The sequence below is a fragment of the Leopardus geoffroyi genome, chromosome B3 (assembly GCF_018350155.1).
Source record: "Leopardus geoffroyi isolate Oge1 chromosome B3, O.geoffroyi_Oge1_pat1.0, whole genome shotgun sequence".
Lineage (NCBI taxonomy): Eukaryota > Metazoa > Chordata > Mammalia > Carnivora > Felidae > Leopardus > Leopardus geoffroyi.
This window is the reverse complement of record NC_059337.1, coordinates 100191583-100217972: the sequence shown is the minus strand read 5'-3', so window position 1 is coordinate 100217972 and position 26390 is coordinate 100191583. Positions and strand designations below refer to the sequence as shown.

Here is a 26390-nt window from a genome sequence, read left to right as displayed (position 1 = left end):
GCCCTTGTATTGCTTGTCTGTGGTGATCTGCTTACTGGCATGCTGCACCTGCAGCAGCCGCTTGACCTGTTTGATTGGGGCCACCACCATCTTGGAGTGGTGATGTCTCTGGCCAGGAAATCCTTGACAAAGGAAATGGCCTGTTCCATTATGGTGGCAGGGCAGATGGAGCAACAAACAGTCAGTGGAATGGAGGCATGGAAAGCTGGAGGGTGGGTGCTGCTGGCTCAGCTCTGCCACCCCCAGGACTGAAAAGCTTAACACAATGATCATAAGAATACTCACTAAACTTGAGAAAAGAGTGGAAAACATAGTGAGATCCTTAACACATAGATAAGGAACAACATAGCAGAGATAAAGGGCTCAACAAATGAAATGTTAATAAAGGGCTCAACAAATTCTTGATAGAAAGAATAGCAGGATGGAAGAAGCACAGGAATTAATTGGTGACCTAGAAGACAGAGTAATGGAAAGTAATCAAGCTGAATAAAAGAGGGGAAAAATTATGCAAAATGAACATAGACTCAGGAAATTCAGTGACTCCATCAATGTAATAACATTCATATTATAGGAGTCACAGAGGAAGAAGAGAGAGAAAAGAGGACAGAAAATTTATTTGAAGACACAATAGTTGAAAAGCTTCCTAATTTGGGGGAAAAGCAGACCCACACCAGTATATATTGTAATTAAATTGGCAAGATATAATGATAAAGAAAAAATTTTAGGAGCACCTAGGTGGCTCAGTTGGTTAAGCATCTGACTCTTGATTTCAGCTCAGGTCATGATCTCATGGTTCAGTTTGTGAGATCAAGGCCTGCATCTGGTTCTGCACTGACAGAATGCTTGTAATTCTTTCCCTTCCTCTCTCTCTCTCTGCCCCTCGCCTGTTCCCTCTCCCTCTCAAAATAAATAAATAAAAATTTAAAAAAAGAAAAATTTTAAAGCTGCAAGACAAAAGATAGTAACTTAATGGGAAAACCCATAAGGCTAGCAGGAGATTTTTCAACAGAAATTTGGCAAACCAGAAGGGAGTGGCATGATATATTCAAAATGCTGAATGGAAAAAAATCTGTAGCTAATACTCTATCCAGCAAGGCTACCATTCAGAATAGAATGAAAGATAAATAGTTTCCCAGAGAAAAAACAAACAAGTGAACAAACCTAATCTAAAGGAGCTAATGACCACTAAATAAGCCCTGGAAGAAATATTAAAGGGGATTCTTTGAATGGAAAGGAGAGATCAAAAGTGACAGTATAAAGGTGAGAAACACAAAAAGAGTAAATATGAATATTTCTGTAAAAAATCAGCTAACGAACTCACAAAATAAAAGGATATGAGGGGTGCTTGGGTGGCTCAATCGGTTAGGGAGCCAACTTCAGGTCATGATCACACGATTCATGAGTTTGAGCCCTGCATCATGCTCTCTGCTGTCAGTGAAGAGCCTGTTTTGGATCCTCTGTCCCCTCCCTCTCTGCCCCTCTCCCTCTCAAAAATGAGTAAACATTTATTAAAAAAAAAAAAAGGATATGAAAAGGAAAACATATACAGAAAACATGAGAAGAGGAGTAAAGAATGGGTTCAAACTTAAATGACCGTCAACTTAATATAGACTGCTACATGCAGAGGAGGTTATATACAAACCTACTGGTAACTATATATCAAAAACCACTAATAAATATACAAAGAATAAAGAGAAAGAAATATGAATATATAACTAAAGAAAACCTGTATAAAAGAGAGAAAGACTAGAAAGGAGAAAATCTCCAGAAACAATCACAAGACAATAAAATGTCAATAAGTGCATAATTATCAGTAATTACTTTGCATGTAAATAGGTTAAACACTCTAATCAAAAGACATAGGGTGACAGAATGGGTAATAAACAAAACTCATCTACATTTTGCCTACAAGAGATTCATTCAGACCTAAAGACACCTGCAGATTGAAAGTGAGGGGATTGAGAAACATCCTTCATGGAAATAGATGTCAAATGAAAGCCAGGGTAACAATACTCATGTGGAACAAAATAGAACTTAAAAACAGACCATAATAAGAGACAAAGGGCACTATATAATAATAATGGGGACAATCCAACAAGAAGGTATGACAATTATAAATATTTATGCAAATTGTAAACACAGGACACCCAAACACATAAAACAGTTAATAAAAAACATAAAAGGAACTAATCTGATAATAATACAATAATAGTAGGAGACTTTAGCACCCTACTCACATCAATGGACAGATAATCTAAACAGAAAATCAACAAGGAAACAATGGCTTTGAAAACATACTGGATGGATTTAAGAGATATATTGATATATTCTATTCAGATATATTCAGAACATTATATTCTAAAAGAGCAGAATACACATTTTATTCAAGTGTCCATGAAACATTCTCCAGAACAGATCACACATTAGCCCACAAAACAAGCCTCAACAAATTCAAGAAGATAGAAGTCATACTATGCATATTTTCTGATCACAACACTATGAAACTAAAAGTCAACCACAAAAAAAATAAAAAAATCTGGAAGACCACAAATACAAGGAGGTTAAATAACATGCTGCTAAGCAATGAATGAGTCAAGTGGAAAATTAGAGAAGAAATAAAACATACATGGAAACAAATGAAAATGAAAATGCGATGGTCCAAAACCTTTGGGATGCAGCTAAAGTGGTTCTAGGATGGAAGTTTATTGCAAAACAGTTGACCTCATGAAATAAGAAAAATCCCAAATAAACAACCTAAACTTACACCTTAAGGAGCTAGAAAAGAAACAAAACCTAAAACCAGCAGAAGGAAGTAAATAATAAAGACTAGAGCAGAAATAAATGATAAGGAAACTAAAAAGTCAATAGAACAGATCAACAAAATCAAGAGATGGTTCTTTGAAAAAAACCAACAAAACTGATTAACCTCTAGCCAGACTTATCAAGAAAAAAAGGGAAAGAACTCAAATAAATAAGATCACAAATGAGAGGAGAAATAACAACCAACACCACAGAAATACAATTAAAAGAGAATATTATGAAAAACTATCTGCCAACAGGAAGAAATAGAAAACTTGACAAGACCAATAACCAGCAAAGAAGTTGAATCAGTAATTAAAACACTCTCAAACAAAAGTCTAAGACCAGATGGCCTCACAGGCAAATTCTACCAAACATTTAACGAAGAGTTAATCCCCAGTGTTCTCAAACTATTCCAAAAAATAGAAAAGGAAAGAAAATGTCCACATTCATTCTATGAGGCCAGAATTACCCGGATACCAAAACCAGATAAAGTCACCACTAAAAAAGAACTACAGGCCAATATCCCTGAGGAACACAGAAACAAAAATCCTCAAGAAAATACTAGCAAACTGAATCCCACAGCACACTAAAAAAATCATACACACTGTCAACTGGGATTTATTCCTCGGTTGCAAGGGTGATTCAATATTCACAAATCACATCAAGGTGATACATCATATTAATAAAAGAAAGGATAAGAATGATATGATCATTTCAATAGATGGAGAAAAAGCATTTGACAAAGTATACTATCCATTCATAATAAAAAGTTCTCAATAAAGTAGGTTTAGAGTGAACATACCTCAACATAACAAAGGCCATATGTAAAACACCCACAGCGGGGCGCCTGGGTGGCGCAGTCGGTTAAGCATCCTACTTCAGCCAGGTCACGATCTCGCGGTCCGTGAGTTCGAGCCCCGCGTCAGGCTCTGGGCTGATGGCTCAGAGCCTGGAGCCTGTTTCCGATTCTGTGTCTCCCTCTCTCTCTGCCCCTCCCCCGTTCATGCTCTGTCTCTCTCTGTCCCAAAAATAAACAAAACGTTGAAAAAAAAAAAAATTAAAACACCCACAGCTAACATCATCCTTAATAGGGAAAACTGAGAGCTTTTCCTAAGGCCAGGAACAAGACAAGTATGTCCCATCTCATCACTTTTATTCAACATAGTACTGGAAGTCCTAGCCACAGCAATCAGAAAACAAAAAGAAATAAAAGTCACCCAAATCTGTAAGGAAGAAGCCAAACTTCCATTATTTGCAGATGACACGATAGTCTATGTTGAACACCTGAAAGATCCTACCCAAAATTGCTAGGACTGATATATGAATTCAGTAAGTCACAGGATACAAAATCAATGCACAGAAATTTGTTGCATTTCTATCCACCAATAATGAAGCAGCAGAAAAAGAAATTAAGGAAACAAGCCAATTTACAATTGTACCCAAATAAGATAGCTAGGAATAAACCTAACCAAATAGGTGAAGACCTATATTCTGGAAACTATAAAACACTGATGAAAGAAATGGAAGAGGACACAAAGAAATGGAAAAACAGTCCATGCTCATGGATTGGAAGAAGAAATATTGTTAAAATGTCTATACTACTCAAAGCAATCTACACATTTAATGCAATCCCTATCAAAGTATCACCAGCATTTTTCACAGAACTGGAACAAATAATCCTAAAATTTGTATGGAACCACAAAAGACCCCAAGTAGCCAAAGCAACTTTGAAAAAGAAAAGAAAAGCTGGAGGCATCACAATTCCAGACTTCAAGGTATATTACAAAACTGTAGTGATCAAAACAAAATGGTACTGGCACAAAAACAGACACGTAGGTCAATAGAATAGAATAGAAAAGCCAGAAGTAAACTCACAAATATGTGGCCAACTAATCTTCAAAAAAGCAGGAAAGAATAGCCTATGGGAAAAAAGACAGTCTCTTCAACAAATGGCGGGCAGCAACATGCAAAAGAAAGAAACTGGACCACACACAAAAATAAATTCAAAGACCCAGCAATAGCACTGCTAGGAATTTACCCAAGGGATACAGGAGTGCTGATGCATAGGGGCATATGTACCCCAATGTTTATAGCAGCACTTTCAACAGTAGCCAAATTATGGAAAGAGCCTAACTGTCCATCAACTGATGAATGGATAAAGAAGATGTGGTTTATATATACAATGGAATACTACTTGGCAATGAGAAAGAATGAAATTTGGCCATCTTCAGCAATGTGGATGGAACTGGAGGGTACTATGCTAAGTGAAATAAGTCAGTCAGAGAAAGACAGATACCATACTTTTTCACTCATATGTGGATCTTGAGAAACTTAACAGAAGACCATGGAGGGCAAAGAAGGGGAAAAAAGTTTCAAACAGAGAGGGAGGAAGACAAACCATAAGAGATTCTTAAATACAGAGAACAAACTGAGGGTTGATGGGGGTGGTGGGGCAGAGGGGAAAGTGGGTGATGGGCGTTGAGGAAGGCACTTGTTGGGATGAGCACTTGGTATTGTATGGAAACCAATTTGACAATAAATTATATTAAAACAAAAACAAAACCAAAGCAAAATGGATTGAAGACCTAAATATGAGACCTGAAATCATAAAAATCATAGAAGAGAACACAGGCAGTACTTTCTTTGACATTATCTGTAGCAACTGTTTTCTATGTGTCCTGAGGCAAGGGAAATAAAAACAAAAATAAACTACTGAGACTACATCAAAATAAAAAGCTTCTGCAGAGGGAAGGAAACAATCACCAAAGCTAAAAGACCACTTATGGAATGGGCAAAGATATTTGCAAATGGCACATCTGATAAAGGGTTAGTATCCAAAATATATAAAGAACTTACACAACTCAACATCAAAAAAACAAATAATCCAATTAAAAATTTGGTAGAAGACATGAATATTCTTCTAAAGAAGACATCCAGATGGCCAACAGACACATGAAAAGATGTTTATTATCACTTACCATCAGGGAAACACAAATCGAAACCACAATGAAACAATAGGGATTGGCAAGGCTGTGGTGACAGGGGAACCTTCTTGCACTGTTTGTGGGAATGCAAAGTGGTACAACTACTGTGGAAAACAGCATGGAGTTTCTTCAAAAAGTTAAAAATAGAACTACTTATGATCAAACAATCACACTACTGAGTATTTACCCAAAGAATACAAAAACAATATTTCAAAAGGATAAATGCACCCCTATTTTTCTAGTAGCATTGTTTACAACAGCGAAAATACAGAAGTAGCCTGTGTCCATTGATAGATGAATGGATAAAGAACACACACACACACACATACACACACACACACACACACACACATTCTTTCACAGTGAAAGAATGAAATCTTGCCATTTGCAATGACATGGGTGGAGCTGAAGAGTATAATGCTAAGCAAAATAAGTCAGAGAAAGACAAATACTATATGATGTCACTCATATGTGGAATTTAAGAAACTAAACAAATGAGGAAAGGGGAGAAAAAGAGAGACAAATCAAGAAGCAGATCCTTAACTATAGAGAGCAAACTGATGGTTGCCAGAGGGGAGTGGGAGTTAAATAGGGGATGGGGATTAAGGAGTGCACTTGTGATGAGCACCGAGTGCTGTATAAAAGTGTTGAATCACTATGTTGTACACCTGAAACTAATATAACACTGTATGTTACCAAAGTGGAATTTAAATAAAAACTTTTTTAAAAAGAAGGGTAAATGGACAAGAGGAGGCAAAAGCAACAGATGCCCATGTAAGCCTCATCAACCTCTGGGTTTTCAATAGACATTGCAAACTTAATAGATTCAAAATGCAACTTTTTATTTTTCCTCTCTCAGTCTTTTTAACTTAGAAAATGGCAAACCCTGAATTTTGTGCCTGACGCTTCTTCCTATAAGAGGCTTCCATTTTGTATAATTCCTCGTCTTTCTACGTGGTCATGAAGGAAATCTTCCAGCAATGGCATTAGAAGCTAACCTCCACTGGCAATCAGGAACAATGAGAAACAGGTGTGGTGCCCCCCAGAACTCTTGAGTTCACTGTCTTTCTGGCTGTTTCTGAGGGCTCTGGTGTGTCAGAAGGAAGAAGTGAACACAAGCTTCTTGGAGCTACTGATACCTGAAGCAAGATCCTATGGAGACCACTGCCCAGTGGCTACACAGCATGGTGGTTTAGAACCACTGTTGGATGTTGGAGCCAGTGGAGTGGCTTTGAACAATAGCTGGACTTTACTGACCAGATGAGTGATGTTAGGCAGCAACTTGACTCACTGAATCTTCACCAGAGCCCTATGAGGGTACTTCAAGGAACAAATCAAAGCACACAAGGTGGAGATCCAAAACATCACTATGTGTAGGGAAGTAAAATAACCAAAGTCACAACAACAGAGAGCAAGTAACACTCTCCAAAAAACACATCTCCTAAGGGCCATGCCATGGGCAGTATATAACCCCCCCCTTTAATATAGCATGCTTGCAGGTGCAGAGCACATCACAAGCTTTTAAAACTCATAAGGGACAGAAAACTAGCCAAAATGATGAAATGGAAGAATTCTCCTCAAAAGAAATTCCAGGAAGAAATGACAGCTAAAGAATTGATCAAAACAGATTTAAGCAACATAAGTAAACAAGAATTTAGAATAATAGTCATAAAATTAATCTCTGGGCTTGAAAAAAGCATAGAAGACAGCAGAGAATCTATTGCTACAGAGATCAGGGGCCTAAAAAATACTCACGATGAATTTAAAATTGCTACGAGGTACAAAATAAAATGGAGGCGGCCACAGCGTGGATTGAAGAGGCAGAGGAGAGAATAGGTGAATTAGAAGATAAAATTATGGAAAAAGAGGAAGCTGAGAAAAAGAGAGATAAAGAAAAATCCAGGATCGCAAGGGGAGAATTAGAGAACCAAGTGAGTCAATCAAATGGAATAATATCCGTATCATAGGAATTCCAGAAGAAGAGAGAGAGAAAGGGGATGAAAGTGTACTTGAACAAATCATAGCTTGGAACTTTCCCAATCTGGGGAAGGAAACAGGCATTGAAATCCAAGAGGCACGGAGAACTCCCTTTAGGTATAACACGAATCGAGCTTCAGCACGGCATATCATAGGGAAACTGGCAAGATATAAGGATAAAGAGAAAATTCTGAAAGCAGCTAGGGATAAATGGGCCTTAACATGCAAAGGTAGACACATAAGGGTAGTAGCAGACCTATCTACTGAAACTAGGAAGGCCAGAAAGGAATAGCAGGAAATCTTCAATGTGATGAACAGAAAAAATATGCAGCTGACAACCCTTTATCCGGCAAGCCTGTCATTCAGAATAGAAGGAGCGATAAAGGTTTTCCCACACAAACAAAAACTGAAGGAATTCATCACCACTCAACCAGCCCTACAGGAGATCCTAGAGGGGACTCTGGTGAGTGAAATGTTATAAGGACCACAAAGTACCAGAGACATCACTACAAACATGAACCCTACAGATAACACAATGACCCTAAATCCATATCTTTCAGTAATAACACTGAATATAAATTAACTAAATGCTCCAATCAAAAGACATAGGGTATCAGAATGGATAATAAAAAAACAAAACCCATTTATTTGCTGTCTACAAGAGACTCATTTTAGACCTGAGGACACCTTCAGATTGAAAGTAAGGGGATGGAGAACTATCTATCATGCTACTGGAAGTCAAAAGAAAGCTGCAGTAGCCATACTTATATCAGACAAACTAGACTTTAAATTAAAGGCTGTAACAAGAGATGAAGAAGGGCATTATATAATAATTAAAGGGTCTATCCATCAGGAAGAGCTAACAATTATAAATGTCTAGGCACTGAATTCGAAAGCACCCAAATATATAGAACAATTAACCACAAACATAAGCAATCTTAATGATAAGAATGTGGTAACTACAGGGGACTTTAATACTCCACTTACAACAATGGACAGATCATCTAGACAGAGAATCAATAAAGAAACAATGGCCCTGAATGATACATTCGACCAGATGGACTTGACAGATATATTTAGAACTCTATGTCTTCTAGAGTGCACATGGAACATTCTCCAAGATAGATCACATACTGGGTCACAAAACAGCCCTTCATAAGTATAAAGGAATTGAGATTATACCATGCACACTTTCAGACCACAATGCTATGAAACTTGAAATCAACCACAGAAAAAAGTCTGGAAAACCTCCAAAAGCATGGAGGTTAAAGAACACCCTACTAAAGAATGAATGGGTCCACCAGGCAAGTAGAGAAGAAATTAAAAAATATATGGAAACAAACGAAAATGAAAATACAACAATCCAAACACTTTGGGATGCAGCGAAGGCAGTCTTGAGAGGAAAATACATTGCATTCCAGGCCTATCTCAAGAAACAAGAAAAATCCCAAATACAAAATCTAACAGCACACCTAAAGGAAATAGAAGCAGAACAGCAAAGGCAGCCTAAACCCAGCAGAAGAAGAGAAATAATAGAGATCAGAGCAGATATAAACAATATAGAATCTAAAAAAACTGTAGAGCAGATCAACGAAACCAAGAGTTGGCTTTTTGAAAAAATAAACAAAATTGATAAACCTCTAGCCAGGCTTCTCAAAAAGAAAAGGGAGATGACCCAAATAGATAAAATCATGAATGAAAATGGAATTATTACAACCAATCCCTCAGAAATACAAGCAATTATCAGGGAATACTATGAAAAATTATATGCCAACAAACTGGACAACCTGGAAGAAATGGACAAATTCCTAAACACCCACACGCTTCCAAAACTCAATCAGGAGGAAATAGAAAGCTTGAACAGACCCATAACCAGTGAGGAAATTGAATCAGTTATCAAAAATCTCCCAACAAATAAGAGTCCAGACCAGATGGCTTCCCAGGGGAGTTCTACCAGACGTTTAAAGCAGAGATAATACCTATCCTTCTCAAGCTATTCCAAAAGATAGAAAGGGAAGGAAAACTTCCAGACTCATTCTATGAAGCCAGTATTACTTTGATTCCTAAACCAGACAGAGACCCAGTAAAAAAAGAGAAATACAGGCCAATATCCCTGATGAATATGGATGCAAAAATTCTCAATAAGATACTAGCAAATCGAATTCAACAGCATATAAAAAGAATTATTCACCATGATCAAGTGGGATTCATTCCTGGGATGCAGGGCTGGTTCAACATTCGCAAATCAATCAACGTGATACATCACATTAATAAAAGAAAAGATAAGAACCATATGATCCTGTCAATCGATGCATAAAAAGCATTTGACAAAATTCAGCATCCTTTCTTAATAAAAACGCTCGAGAAAGTCGGGATAGAAGGAACATACTTAAACATCATAAAAGCCATTTATGAAAAGCCCAGAACTAACATCATTCTCAATGGGGAAAAACTGAGAGCTTTTTCCCTGAGATCAGGAACACGACAGGGATTTCCACTCTCACCACTATTGTTTAACATAGTGTTGGAAATTCTAGCATCAGCAATCAGACAACAAAAGGAAATCAAAGGCATCAAAATTGGCAAAGATGAAGTTAAGCTTTCACTTTTTGCAGATGACATGATATTATACATGGAAAACCCAATAGACTCCACCAAAAGTCTGCTAGAACTGATACATGAATTCAGCAAAGTTGTAGGATACAACATTAATGTACAGAAATCAGTTGCATTCTTATACACTAATAATGAAGCAACAGAAAGACAAATAAAGAAAGTGATCCCATTCACAACTGCATCAAGAAGCATAAAATACCTAGGGATAAATCTATCCAAAGATGTAAAAGATCTGTATGCTGAAAACTATAGAAAGCTTACGAAGGAAATTGAAGAAGACATAAAGAAATGGAAAAACATTCCGTGCTCATGGATTGGAAGAATAAATATTGTCAAAATGTCAATACTACCCAAAGCTATCTACACATTCAATGAATCCCAATCAAAATTGCACCAGCATTCTTCTCGAAACTAGAATAAGCAATCCTAAAATTCATATGGAACCACAAAACGCCCCGAATAGCCAAAGTAATTTTGAAGAAGAAGACCAAAGCAGGAGGCATCACAATCCCAGACTTTAGCCTCTACTACAAAGCTGTCATCATCAAGACAGCATGGTATTGGCACAAAAACAGACACATAGACCAATGGAATAGAATAGAAACCCCAGAACTAGACCCGCAAACGTTTGGCCAACTCATCTTTGACAAAGCAGGAAAGAACATCCAATGGAAAAAAGACAGTTTCTTTAACAAATGGTGCTGGAAGAACTGGACAGCAACATGCAGAAGGTTGAAACTAGACCACTTTCTCACACCATTCACAAAAATAAACTCAAAATGGATAAAGGACCTGAATGTGAGACAGGAAACCATCAAAACCTTAGAGGAGAAAGCAGGAAAAGACCTCTCTCCTCTCTGACCTCAGTCGTAGCAATTTCTTACTTGACACATCCCCAAAGGCAAGGGAATTAAAAGCAAAAATGAACTACTGGGACCTTATGAAGATAAAAAGCTTCTGCACAGCAAAAGAAACAATCAACAAAACTAAAAGGCAACCAACGGAATGGGAAAAGATATTTGCAAATGACATATCAGACAAAGGGCTAGTATCCAAAATCTATAAAGAGCTCACCAAACTCCACACCTGAAAAACAAATAATCCAGTTAAGAAATGGGCAGAAAACATGAATAGACACTTCTCTAAAGAAGACATGTGGATGGCCAACAGGCATATATGAAAAGATGCTCAACGTCGCTCCTCATCAGGGAAATACAAATCAAAACCACACTCAGATACCACCTCATGCCAGTCAGAGTGGCCAAAATGAACAAATCAGGAGACTATAGATGCTGGAGAAGATGTGGAGAAATGGGAACCCTCTTGCACTGTTGGTGGGAATGCAAATTTGTGCAGCCACTCTGGAAAATAGTGTGGAGGTTCCTCAAAAAACTAAAAATAGATCTACCCTATGACCCAGCAGTAGCACTGCTAGGAATTTACCCAAGGGATACAGGAGTACTGATGCATAGGGGCACTTGTACCCCAATGTTTATAGCAGCACTCTCAACAATAGCCAAATTATGGAAAGAGCCTAAATGTCCATCAACTGATGAATGGATAAAGAAATTGTGGTTTATATACACAATGCAGTACTACATGGCAATGAGAAAGAACGAAATATGGCCCTTTGTAGCAACGTGGATGGAACTGGAGAGTGTTATGCTAGGTGAATGAAATAAGCCATACAAAGACAGATACCATATGGTTTCACTCTTATGTGGATCTTGAGAAACTTAACAGAAACCCATGGGGGAGGGGAAGGAAAAAAAAAAAAGAGGTTAGAGTGGGAGAGAGCCAAAGCATAAGAGACTCTTAAAAACTGAGAACAAACTGAGGGTTAATGGGGGGTGGGAGGGAGTGGAGGGTGGATGATGAGTATTGAGGAGGGCATCTTTTGGGATGAGCACTGGGTGTTGTATGGAAACCAATTTGACAATAAATTTCATATATTGAAAAAAAAAAGTCTCTGTATTTGAATTACTGCTATTTCCTTCTAAACCAGTCTCTGCACTACCACTCTGAACTACCACAGGGTGGAATCCTATGGTCTGTTCTTTATATTACAGTTACGTTTTTATGTAAGATTTTATAATAATGCTGATCAAAAACTTAAAATGATGGGTCAGAGACCAAATTTAAAACCTAAAATCATAAAACTTAAAATATAGGAGAAAATCTTTGCGACCTCGGGTTAAACAAAGATTTCTCAGGACACAAAAAACAGGAATGACAAAATAAAAATTGATAAAATGCACTTCATCACAATTGAAGCTTCCTCTATCGGAAAGACATTGTTAAGAAAATGAAAAGACAAGCCATGGACTAGGGGAATACATTTGCTAAATACCTATCTGTTTCTTGACATTCAGACCGTGAGGAACTCTGATAAGGCAAACGATCCATTAACAAAATGGGGAGAAGATTTGAACACATTCTTCACGTAAGAGACACGGATGATAAATAAGCACATGAAAATATGCTTAATGTCATTAGGGAAATGCAAATTCAAGTCACAATGAATGCCACTACACACCTACTTAATTGGCAATAATGAAAAATAAAAACTCACAGTATCAAGAGTTGGCAAAGACATGAAGCAGCTGACATTCTCAGACACTGCTGGTGGAATGCAAAATGGCACAGACACATTGGAAAACAATTTGGCAGCTTCCTACAAAATTAAACATACGCTTACCGTATGCCCTACCAATCCTACTCCCAGCTATCTCTCCGAGAGAAATGAAAACATACACCCACAAAAAGACCTTTATGTGGATGTTTATAGCAGCTTTATTTGTAACAGCCCCAAACTGGAAACGATCTAAATGCCATCAGGTACTCCCATAATGGAAAACTACTCAGCATTAAAATATAATAGGCTACTGATCCATGTAAGGATAGTGATGAATCTCAAATGCATTGTGCTAAGTGAAAGAAGGCACGCACACAAATCTATACCCGATATGATTCCATTTACAGAACATTCTAGAAAAGGCAAAACTAGAGGAACAAAAAACAGATCAGCAGTTAACAGGGGCTATGAAGGAAGGAGGGGGTGCTTATCAAGGAGCACAAGAGAACTTTTTGGAGAGACAGAAACATTCTTATCTTGACTGTTGTGGTGGCAGCATGCTCAAAACATGTCAAAGCTCACTGAATGCTACATCTAAAAAAGATACATTTTTTTTTTTTGGTATATAAATTATACCTCAATATATACCTGACTTTAAAAAGCACCTTTCAGGGGCATTCTATGATTCTTAGAATAAATCCTGCTCTTTGGCATAGTTTACAAAGCCTTATACCGTGTTCCCTGCCTACCTGTTCATCTTCATTACTATCACTTTCTTCTTTGCACATCCTGTTTCAGTCATAACTGGTCTTCTGTCTATTCCCCAAGCTTTCCAAGCTCAGGAAATTTTCACTGTTTCTCTTGTCTGAGACACTGCTCTCTGGATTTTTAAATTGTTTAAGAGTTCTCTCTTCAGAAAAACCTTCTCTAATGACTATACCTAACACAGTGATCTTCATCTGAGTCTTTCCCCATACCCTGCTTTATCTTTCTTTGTACTGATGGTCACTACTTGACCTTATAGTTGGTCTTTGTTTACTTTTGAGGTGGGGGTGGGTCTCTTAGAATATACAGTTATGAAGTTGCGAAGCTTAGCTGTTTTTTTAATATTCTTTTCTCAGTACCTGTAACAGTGTCTATTCCATAGTAAGCAGTCCGTAAAAATCAAATAACTGAGTAAATGCCAATACTGCCAATATTGGGGAGTCATTAAACAGAGGGAGACATGGAAAGGTATTAAACAGAAGAGATCAGGATTAATTTTTAGATAGATGACTCTGCATGGTGTGGAGGAATTGGAAGGGGGGCAGAGAGAGAGCAATTTACCAGCTTTAATATATATGAGAGAAAAGGAAGACCCAAAATCGAAATAATGGGAATAGCAGCATAGATGAGGGGATAGATATGAGGAAAATGTAGAAAGCAAAACCAGGGGCTGAAGGATTAATAGTATTTAGGGAGAGGGGCGCCTGGGTGGCTCAGTGGGTTAAGCATCCAACTTCAGCTCAGGTCATGATCCCAAGGTTTGTGAGTTCGAGCCCTGCCTGGGGCTCTGTGCTGACGGCTCAGAGCCTGGAGCCTGCTTTAGATTCTGTCTCCCTCTCTCTCTGCCCCTCGCCTGCTTGCTCTCTCTCTGACTCTCTCTCTTTCAAAAATAAATGAACATTAAAAAATAAAAAAGTATTTAGGGAGAAGGAAGAAAGAAAGAGGAATTTAGGCTCTGCGTTCCTTGTCTGACTGGTTGATAAGTGGTAATAAAGGAGAGAAGTAAATACCTGGCAGCAAGATGTTGAGTGCAGTTCTGGACATGCTCCATTTAATGGAGCTATCCATCCTCACCAGAATGTACAACGGCTCAGAAGAGAGGTTAAGTTTCCCGGTGTGGATTTGGAAGTCATCACAATGAAGGAGGTAGTTAAAACCACGAGAGAGGAAGAATTCCCAGACAGAATGATATATGATATGTACTTCTTTAATGATTTATAATATACATTTTGGTACATCTCTCCATGGCAGACAGATTATCTATATCTCTATATCTCTATATCTTTTTTTAATGTTTATTTATTTTGAGACAGAGAAAGAGAGAAAGAGAGCACAAACAGGGGAGGGGCAGAGAGAGAGAGAGGGAAAGAGAGAATGCCAAGCAGGCGCCTCACTGTCAGTGCAGGAGCCAATGTGGGGCTCTATCCCAGGAATCATGAGATCGTGACCTGAGCCAAAATCGAGTGGGTGCTTAAGTGACTGAGCTACTGAGGCACCCCTATATATCTTTAAAGTGCAAGGACTGTGTGTGACATTTTGTATCCATCAAAATAAGTAAGTTTTTGTTGAAGAATTATCTTTTTATATCAGGCCATGTGATCATAAATAAGATTCCTCTACCTCGTGCTGGATGGCTCATTCCATAAAGCGTCCGACTTTGGCTCAGCTCATGATCTCGCAGTTCATGCGTTCGAGCCCCACATTAGGCTCTGTGCTGACGGCTCAGAGCCTGGAGCCTGCTTCAGATTCTGTGTCTCCCTTTCTCTCTTCCCCTCCCCTGCTCATGCTGTGTCTCTCAAAAAACATCAAAAAAATTTTTCTTTAAAGAAAGCCATCTAAGAAAAGAGCCTTTTCACTCCAGAAATTAACACCTCAAAGTTGCAAACTTCTGGCAGAAGTTACAGTGGGATTCATCTCAACAGTGTGGGTAAGTTTGTAATAAATCCTTTACAACGAATGACACAGTCTGCAAATAATACTTTTCAACAAAGGCTTTTTCCATTTCCATTTATAGAAACAATTTCTCATATAACTTACAAAAGACTAAAATAGTCATAACAATAGCTAATGTTTAATGAGCGCTTACTTTGTGCTATGCTCAATGCCATGCACTCTGCCAAGATGATCTCATTTTGTCCTATCATGACCCCATGAGGCACAGTATGCTTCTATAATCCTCTTCTTACAGAGGAGGGACAGGGATTCAGAGGTCATGTAGCTTAACAAAAGTTGTACAGCTGGTGAAGATTTAGAGCCAGAATTTGACACTATATCTATCTCTTTGAAGGGACATCTGTAGTTAGTTAGTACTTTCTTGTTAAACCTCTGGTCCTGATGTGTTTGTTGCTTGACTCTTTACATATTTTGTCTTATTTTTCCAATGAGATTATAACCTATATAAAGTCAGGTCTAGTGATTCATTCATCTTGCTTATCTTCAAAAACACCTATCATCCTGTAGTCTCAAAATAAAAATTTACTGATTGAATTGAATATTATCCTTCAAACTTACAGATCCCACATCGCCATTGGTCCTCTTTGGGGGATTGGTAATATGTTGCTTTAATGAAGAGTGGAAGAAGAATGAAGGTGTTTCTTTCTCATTCCATATATTTTTCAAAGGAGTTGGCTCTTTACTACAAATATAGCCTTACTTAAAGTTAAATATATCAACCTTATTTTTTCATTTGCCTGCTACTATATTTTATCACTTTTTGCTTATCTCCAAATACCTAGTTGAGAAGCATAAGTCATTTGCTACACATAATTTGAATAATTTATATTCTACTTTTATTTCTCATTGGGGATTTCCTAGAAACCATATCTGGCAAGTAGACTTCTTCTCTTTAGCACCTCTAACTTTGGGAAAAAATACGTGTGTGCTGGTGTTATCTATTCTAAATATATATTTTCTTACTCTGAATCTGCATCATGTGGTTTTACAAAGGCAAAAAAAAAAAGCTAATTGATTCAAAGTCTTTAGATGAAAAAATTATATATATATGTAATACATATAATATATATAAAATTTGTCATGACATTTAAAAATTAAAAATTTTTTTTCACATGATATTTTACTTTTAAATGCATAGTTGATTTAATGTATAGATAACTACAATCAGTGGAATAAAAAGATATTATAAAATGTAAATTCAATTGGCTAGTGATCAGTAATTGGCTTAAATGCAAATGTACCATTTAAGTAGTTGGAACATTATTATAGATATGCTATAGATAATGGTATAGAGATAATGGTGTAGAGAGTATCAGTAACATTTTAAACATTACTAACTTTGTATATACAACATTTACTCGAGAGTCTATAAATATTTATTGAGCATCTACTATTTGTCAGACATAGTGCTCTGGGGTTACACTGATAACCAAGGCAGACACAGTTCCTGCCCTTACAGAACTAACATACTAGAAAGACAAGAAGCAAAACAACCAAGGAATTAAAATGACAAATTACTGCAAGTTGTAGTAAGTGCTAAAGGGAAACAAATGGGAGCTGGAATAGAGAATCAGGTTGGAGAGGGGTTGGGTGGCAGAGTAAAAATGCTTTAGACAGCATGGTTTGGTGTTGTCCGTTATAAGTTGGGGGGGGGCATTTAACCTGAAAATTGAAGAATGGGTAATATATAGGCAAAAGGTATATATATGTGTGTGTGTGTGTGTGTGTGTGTGTGAGTGAGCACTTGTACTCCATGAACAGGAAGCTGCAGAGACAAAGCTCTTGAGGCAGGAAAGAACTTAAGAGATTAACTTCAGAGAGACGCTGAGTGGGGTTGGAAAAAGGTGAATGAATGAGAGGCAGTGGCAGCAGGTGAGGCTGGCAAGGTAAGCAGGAGCTTGATTGTGCAGAGCTCTAGGAGTCACTGAAAAGGAGTTTGGATCTTATTCTACGTAGAATGGAAGCCACTGAAGCATGTTAAACAGGTACAAGACAAGATCTGATTTACTGTCTAAGAAGGTGGTGAAGAAAACAGATGCACAGAGGCCATGGAGAAGCTACTGTGGTTTCTGAGGTAGGAAATGGTGGTGGTTTGGACCAGGTTCATAGTAGTGAATGCAGAAGGACATAGATGGGTTGCTGGTGGGGTGACCATGGAGGTGGAGGGAGAGACAGAAGAATGATGCTTGACTCCGTTTTTTTGACTTGAGACAAATGTAATTGAACATGGGAGTGGGGATCCGTTTTGTGGTAGGAACTGATTGTTTTGAACATTTGTTACTCTGGTAATGGGTGAGATCACCGAGGAAAAAAATTCAAGAAGAGAAAGGTATTTAGGAAAAGTCCCTGAAAAACATAACCATTTAGAGACTGGTTACAAGTAAAGGAACTTGCAAGGAGCCTCAGGACAAAAGTGGCCAGAGAGATGAGAAAGCCCTCAAGAAAGAACAATGTCAAGTAGTCAAAATTTGGATAAAACAGTCTTTCTGTGCCTCCATTTCCTTATCTCTAAAATAAACATTTATAAAATAAATCAATACGTTTTTTCTTAAATTAAAAAAACAAACAAACGAGTAATGTGTTAGTTTTCTATCACCGCTATAACAAAGTACCATACGCTTAGCGGCTTAAAGCAACAAAAATGCATCGTCTTACATTTCTAGAGGTCAGAAGTCCAAAACAGGTCTTTTACACCTGCTGTCAATATGTCAGCAGGGCTGTCCTCCTTCTGGAAGTTCTAGGGGATAATCTGTTTCTTTGCTTTTTCTAGCTTCTAGAAGCTGCTTGTGTTCCTTGACTCATAGCCCCCTTCCATCTTAAAGGCCAACAATCGCAGGTTGAGATTTGACATCTCTCCAATCCTGCTTCCATCTCTGACTCTCTATCTTCCTTTGCTTCTCTCACCCCTTCCACTTTTAAAGGTCCTTGTGATTACATGGGGCTCATCGAGGTAACCCAGGATATTCTCCCTCTCTGTGTCAGTTAATGAGCGACCTTAATTCTATCTGCAGCTTAATTACCCTTTGCCATATAACACACTCTATTCACAGATTCCAGAGATTGGAATATGGGCATCTTTGAGGGGAGCTAGTATTCCACTTAACCACAGAGAGTAATAACATATACCTCACAGGATTGTAATAAGGATAAAATGAATCAATACACAAAATACTTTTGTCTGGAATATAGTAAATATCCAATAAACATTGGCTATTATCACTGTATTCCATTTCTATGTCAATCACTAGACAGTGAGTTTCTCAGAAATGTGTTCTGTTCTATTCATCTTTATAATACAGTTTATAGATGTTCATGAAATATTTTTTGAATGAATACCCAACACAAAGACCACTCAAGAATGTTTAGTGAATAAATAAACGCAAACATGTATACCTCAGAGCTACAGAAGTGTTTTACTAACCTCATTCGCTTTTACCTTTGCCAGAACGTTGTGAGGTAGACTGGCGACTCTCCAAACCAGTTTCTCTTCTGGACTTTTCTATTTAAGTTCATGGATCCACCATTTACTCATGTATGAAAATTCAAAGTTCTTTGATGGCATTTATTGAATGATTTATACCTAGTCTACTTCCTCTCCCACCTTTGGTTCTTTTTTTTTTTTTTTTTTTTTGACATTTTCTTCCCTTTGTTCATTCAGCAAACAAGACTTCAGAGTGCACTCTGTGTCAGAAATAAAGTGAGGCACCCCTAAACAAGGCTGAATTAGACATAGCTTTAAAGAGGAACCAAATTCTTGCCATTTTCCCTCAGTTAATGTCTCCTAAATTTCTTCCCCCGGTTATCATCAGCTGGTTCAAACCCTTGTTACTCCTCCTGGCTTCTGCAAAGCTGATCTCCATGCCTCTGTCACACTCCTTTACTTAGTCACGTTCTCCAAGTACACCTGATAATTGCCTCCATGTCTGTTCACACTCATTCCTCCACCAAGACTGACTTCACTCTCTCTGCCAGGTGAAATCCTATGCACTCGCTTTTTCAGCCCCAATTCCATACCACTCTTCTCAGAAGCCTCTTTTGACCCTGGAAACTTGGTCTTCTCTCTCCCTCCTAGCGCTACCTTAACATTAACATCTTTTTGATTTCTAGCAGATGCACCAGCATCATAAGCATGTTTGCATGCACTCTGATTTCTCTCCGTGAGGCTCTTAGCTTGTTCAGTAAGAGCGTTTTATTGCGGCCACACAGACTTTAGATTCAGTGTTTGAATCCTGCTTCTGCCACATTCAAGCTCACGTGGTTTTGGGCAAGTTACTTAACCCCTCCAACTGTCAGTATCCTTATCTGCAAAATGGGGTTAATGATACTACGTAGTCAGGAGAGTTCTGGTAGAACAGAATGACAAAAACACAGGCGTTAGCATACACTAAGCACTCAGCAAGCATTTGTTGAACCTTTGCACATCTGGATGATGGAGAGTTGGTTATGAACATTTATTTTGGGGAGAAAAGAGATTTTAGTGTTGAATGACTCTCCCCGAACTGGGTTCAACTCCACTTTCTAAATACCTCCTACTTCTGAGTTGGAAGGACTATATTTATTTTATTTAAGAATGTTTTGTCTTTTTCTTAAGTAGAAGCCCAGAGTCAGGATACCTAATTTTATATATTATGGGTCTTTTTTTTTTTTTTTTTTAATTTTTTTTTTTTCAACGTTTATTTATTTTTGGGACAGAGAGAGACAGAGCATGAACGGGGGAGGGTCAGAGAGAGAGGGAGACACAGAATCGGAAAAAGGCTCCAGGCTCTGAGCCATCAGCCCAGAGCCCGACGCGGGGCTCGAACTCACGGACCGCGAGATCGTGACCTGGCTGAAGTCGGACGCTTAACCGACTGCGCCACCCAGGTGCCCCACTTTTTTTTTTTTTTAAGTAATCTCTGTGCCCAATGTGGGGCTCAAACTCATGAACCCAACATCAAGAGTTACATGTTCTACCGACTGAGCCAGCCAAGTGCCCCCACATACTCTGGTTTTAACGTATGGGAGGTGACTTGGGCAAAACTCTTAGCCTGTGAAAATGTTCACATTCTACATCATGTCTGGCCAAGCCCAAGTCTCAGTTATAAACTCCCTGACCCTAAACCCACAAGCTACTTGACAGTAGGCTAGTAATTTCTTTCAATTATATGAAATTCCCATAGTATCTGGAGGGGCCCCTACTGCTCCTAGAAGATCCAGGACATTATTCCTTTATCTTGCTCTTTTACTTTGATTTGGGTCCTGCTGGGGCACTGGAACGTAAATCTTAAAAGTGCCTGAGCTAATACAAATATCCATTTAACGATTTAAGAGAAAAATAAAATTACTTCAGGGCTGTAGCTAGCTGGGAGTTGTTAGAATGTATTTGGGGACTTCAAGGTTTTGTTCAACTGTCATCCTCTTGGGGCAGAAATGGAAACACCAGTGGTTTGAGAGTCCTTCTTTGCTTCAGAAAAACCACAAATTGCAAATGCGTGTTGTGATGGTATCACTTACAGAAGTAGGGCAGAGAAATTCTTGCAGCTTAAGAAGAGGGGAGATACTTGTAAACCCCATTTGAACTTTGCAAATGGTCTATTTTAAAACAGAAAAAAATGATCATGTCATTCTCTGGCTCAAAATTCTCAAATAGCTGTCCACTGCCAACAAGATTAATCCAGTCTGTCAAGCCTGCCACAAACCGGCCTCCGTTTACCTTTCTGGCTTTATGACTACCTCACTCCTGCTAAACCCATACTATTTTCATCATTGTCTAAACAAATACACACTATAGTCTTGCTGAGGCAATGCTAAAATGTGGTTATACTTTATTTATTTTTTAGTTTACTTATTTATTTTGAGAGAGATTGAGAGAGCATGATCAGGGAAGGGGCAGAGAGAAAGGGAGAGAGAGAATCCCAAGCAGGCTCCGTGCTGTCAGAGCAGAGTCCAACACAGGGCTGAAACTCACGAACATTGAGATCATGACCTGAGCCAAAATCAAGAGCCAGATGCTTAACCGACTGAGCTACCCAGGTGCCCCTAAAATGTCATTTTTAAAGGTGGAAATCGTGATGTCCCACTTCTCAATGCAGCATAGATGACAGTTACTGTATAACAGCATTGTACCAAAAGCACTTTATATACATTAGCTCATTTTAATCTTTATAACCTAATCCTCATTACATTTTACGAAAAAGGAAACTCAGGTGTTAATAAAATTGCCCAAGGTCATATAGTTAGAAAATGGTGTAGCCAGGATTTCAACTGACCATGTGGCTTCCTGACCATGGCAACACTCTGGCAAGACTTGTTCTCTGGGGAGAGATTGCTCTGATGACATCTGAATCTCCAGGAACTTTTACAGTCTATGCTGGCTTCTGCTGATTTTATAAAACTTTGCTGTTTCAAGTTGAGCCTCGCAACTGAGAAAGTGGACAAAATCTCCCTTAAAGCCTGTGTGTTCCGTAGAGCCAAAGTGTGCATTATAAACTGGACCACTTTCTTTTCTTTTTTCCAAAAAGGACCAAACAAAGCCAGAGGTTTCTCTGTATCATCTCCCTTGCCGAGAACCTTGATTGAATTACAAGTTCAGAAGAGAAATGTTTACGTGAGTTGTATAATTTAACTACGCTTTCTACAAGAATGCCCTGAGTTAATGGATAACAGCCGTGAATAGTCTTGAAAACAACTTGACCGTACCTGGAGTGCCTTCATAGTCGGAGAGTCTGGCCTGCCGTGGTTCTCCATCTTGGCTACACATTAGAATCACAGGACAAGCAGAGATTTTGAGAAACACCCCGTGACTGGGCCCCTCCCCAGACCAGTTCAATTGTATTCTGGTGTGTATGTAAATGGAGGTGGGTGGGCAGGTACTAGTAGGTTTTGAAACCACCTCAGGTGATACTAACTGCAGTTAGAGCCAGAACTGCTGGGCTACAGAAAAAAAGGTGTGTGTTTATGTGTCTGTTAGCAGTGACCTGCAACCCTTAACAGTGATCCCAATCCCTAATTAACTTAAACTTGAACAACATGGGTCCTTTCTAACTGTGCAAAGTGTAATTTTAAAAAATGCAAACAATAACAGTTCTCTGAAGGCAGACACGAGTTAATGAAATATAGAACAGTTTGGGTACCGGCTGTCCTTGGAGTCTTGTTACTCGATGCACATTTGAGTTTGGTTTGAGAATGTACATCACCTGCCTCTTGGGAGCTGATTAGAATGCAGACTATCAGGCTCTCCTCTAGATCTGCATACGTGGGCATGATCGACACATTAAAGTGTGAGGAGCACTGCCTTGGAGATCATCTCTGTCAGACCCTACATTTCACAAATGGGGGGAAAGGAAACAGGGTACCAGCAAGCTGACAAAACTCCCACCCAAAGACTAAACTCCCACACCGGAAGCCAGGAGACCATATCTACTGATTCCCGGGTTTGTGACTTTTCCACTACTTTATGCTGTTATGCCACGAAAATAAATTATTGTGGGTTTCTTTCCCTGAGCGGATCCAGATTGTTATCTTTCCTCTGCATCGAGGATGTTTCCAGGCTGTGGGATGGAAAATGGGGCTTTGAATGATCACCTCATGTTTGGAAAAGGGGCAAAGACTCCTAAGTTAAAATATATACATTACAAGTAGAATTGATCCATAAAGTCTAATTTTACCTTGGCCTCAAAGAAAAAGCTGTAATACAGTTACTGAAAAATCATTTCTTTAAGAAAGAAAAAAATGCTTTAAGTATGAAGCTATAAAATAGAATTATTTTCTTAGAACTATAGGAATATAAGAATATGTTGGATAGAATATCTTAAGCAACAAAGGTTGGGTTGCACTCCAATAAAAGTTTCCATTTCAGCTCTGCTTAAAATTATTTGTTGGTATAAGTTTTTACCAGGCTACAAATCTTGGATACGAGGAGTTGGAATTGTTTATGACCCTCCAGAACTGAAATTACTTAGCTCTGAAGCACTCAATTCTGCCGATGGTGGAAGGCTTAATATTGTCAAATCAGGGTCACTTGATCAAACCATCTCCTTGGATTAAATGCGGAGGCAAAGATCAGCATTTCCTATGAAGGATGAGGATTAGGGCAACGGTGCTTCTGTGCTGTTTGGCGCTGGGGCAGGTACAGGCACCCCATGCTGTCCCTGTGTAGCTGGGTCGTATCACATGGTCCAGTCTCATCAACGTATCTGGTGTCAGCTTGGCCTGCTGCCTTCAGGGTCACATGACCTATATTTGCTTTATCCAGTTCTCCTTCTGTTCTAGGTTCTCCGAAATTTGCCTGCAGGTTTCCCTGCCCTTCTCACCCCTTTCTCGGCTGGGCCCAGAGAGGGGGTGTGCAAAGCGCTAGCATTTTTCAGAGACACACAGCAGCTGAACCCGAGTCTCCGAGTCCAGGACTCCCTCTTGCCTTCCTGTTTCTGGAATGCCTGTTTCTGGACTGAGCCACCCAGGCACACCTTTGTATTTTATTCTCTACCTTCCCTCATTTGAGCAGGGAGCCATGCTCTGACCTGCCTCCTTGAAAGGAAGGGGCAGAAAGCAGAAGTTGTTCTCTTTCCAGCTTTTGATTTTTAGAAGCCTAAGCACATTGAAGAAGTTGTGCTGGGTGTGGCAGGGAGCACTGAGAGGGACGCATGGAGACAGGAAGGGGTTCCTTCTTGCCTTGGGGGTGAGTGGGTGGGATTAAGGGTGGGATATGGAGCTCTTGCTCCCTGGAAGTGGGGAGACTTCAGGGAAAGAACCACATGACTCTTGGCTTTGCCAGGATGCCAGTGCCTGCAGGCAGAGCCCAGAATCAGCATAGCGGCAGTGACTGAGAGGCTGTGGCATTGTCCTTGTGACTGTGGTCCAGAAGAATGTCCCTGGGAGCTTAGTCCTGCAGAGAGAACCAAGAATGACTGAAATCGAAATATACCCCAGCATGGCAAGGATGGGGGCTCAGAATAAAAAATAAATTGGTTGAGGAAAATAAGGAAATCCAGTATTTCTTGATCAACTGTCTAAACCATAAATAAAAAATGAAATAAGATCACTGCCATAAAAGGTATATGAAGAAGGCAGCTAAGTTTCTTCCTTCCTCCTACTTCTCTGTAAGTATAGATCTTCCTAAACTTATTTTTTTATTAAAAAATTTTTTTTTCAATCTTTATTTATTTTTCAGAGAGTGTGAGCATGGGAGGAACAAAGAGAGAGGGAGAGTGGCGCCTGGGTGGCTCAGTCGCTTGAGCGACCGACTTCGGCTCAGGTCATGATCTCACAGTTTGTGGGTTCGAGCCCCACATCCAGCTCTGTGCTGACAGCTCAGAGCCTGGAGCCTGCTTCTAATTCTGTGTTGCCTTCTCTCTCTGTCCCTCCCCCACTCATGCTCTCGCTCTGTCTCAGAAACAAATAAACATTAAAAAAAAAAAAAATTAAAAGAGAGAGAGAGAGAGAGACAGAATCTGACACAGGTTCCAGGCTCCAAGCTGTCAGCACAGAGCCCAACATGGGGCTCAAACTCACGAACCGTGAGTCCATGACATGAGCTGAAGTCGGATGCTCAACCGACTGAGCCACCCAGGTGCCCCACCTTCCTCAACTTACAATGGGCTCCTGTCCTGATAAACGCATTGCAAGTTGAACACATTGAAAGTTCAAATATCTTAAGTCAAAAATTAGGCATCTAATACACCTAGCCTGCTGAACATAATAGCTTGGCCTGGCAGCCTGTGTTAAGCATGCCCAGAACACTTACATTAGCCTCCAGTTGGGCAAACTCATCTCACACAAAGCCTGCTTTATAATCAAGTGTTGACTAGCTCATGAAATTGACTTAATGCTGCCCTGAAAGTGAAAACAGAATGGTTGGATGGGTCCAGGATGGTTGTCGGTGTGTGAGTTGTTTGCTCTCTTGACTATGCGGCTGCCTGGTAGCTGCAGTTCCCCGCTGCTGCTCAGCATCATGAACAAGGATTGTACTGCATATCACTAGCCTGGGAAAAGATCCAAATCTAAAATTCAAAGTAAGGTTCTTACTGAATGTGTATTGCTTTTGTACCATTGTAAAGTTGAACCATTGTAAGGCAGGGACCGTAGAGTGTAAAAGGCAAACAATAGGGCTTTCCACCTCAGTGTGCTAAGAGTTGTTGGGAGGGAAGTATATGACACGTAGAGGCACCTGATTCTTACTTAGAGGGTTAGGAAAGACTTTCTGGAAGAATTGACATCTAAGCTGGTCAGGGGATCTCTAGTCAAGTCTTTAAAAAAAATTTTTTTTAAATATTTATTTATTTTTGAGACAGACAGAGACAGAATGCGAGTGGGTTAGGGGCAGAGAGAGACACACACAGAATCCAAAGCAGGCTCCAGGCTCTGAACTGTCAGCACAGAGCCCGTCACGGGGCTCGAACTCACGAGCTGTGAGATCATGACCTGAGCCGAGGTCGGACGCTCAACCGACTGAGCCACCCAGGTGCCCCTAATCAAGTCTTGACTAGAAAAATAGTGACAGAAAAGGGAAGATGGGAGGAAGAGACTCCATACAAGAATGCCCAGCCCAGGAGTTGAAATTCAGCTGGTGCTCTGGCCTGGTGATCCATACCTCTATTCCCCTGGAGCAAAGGGTGGTCATTTCTCATGTTTCTCCCCTTTTCCTTCACCACCCCCCACCTCCAGGGAGTTCCTTATTAAGATTCCCATGGGTCTCTGGGAAACCTTTCAACAGCCCAGGCAGAGATGTTCCCCAGGCTGGG

General features: G+C 39.4%; 1 long non-coding RNA gene across 1 annotated transcript; it reads left to right on the top strand.

Annotated features, from left to right (window-relative positions):
- LOC123583836 lies at positions 1 to 24642 on the top strand. The gene is made up of 4 exons (XR_006705013.1): positions 1 to 104; positions 6192 to 6198; positions 24111 to 24120; positions 24633 to 24642. It is a non-coding gene; the product is annotated as an uncharacterized LOC123583836 (long non-coding RNA).
- Positions 24643 to 26390: the final 1748 nt, after the last annotated feature.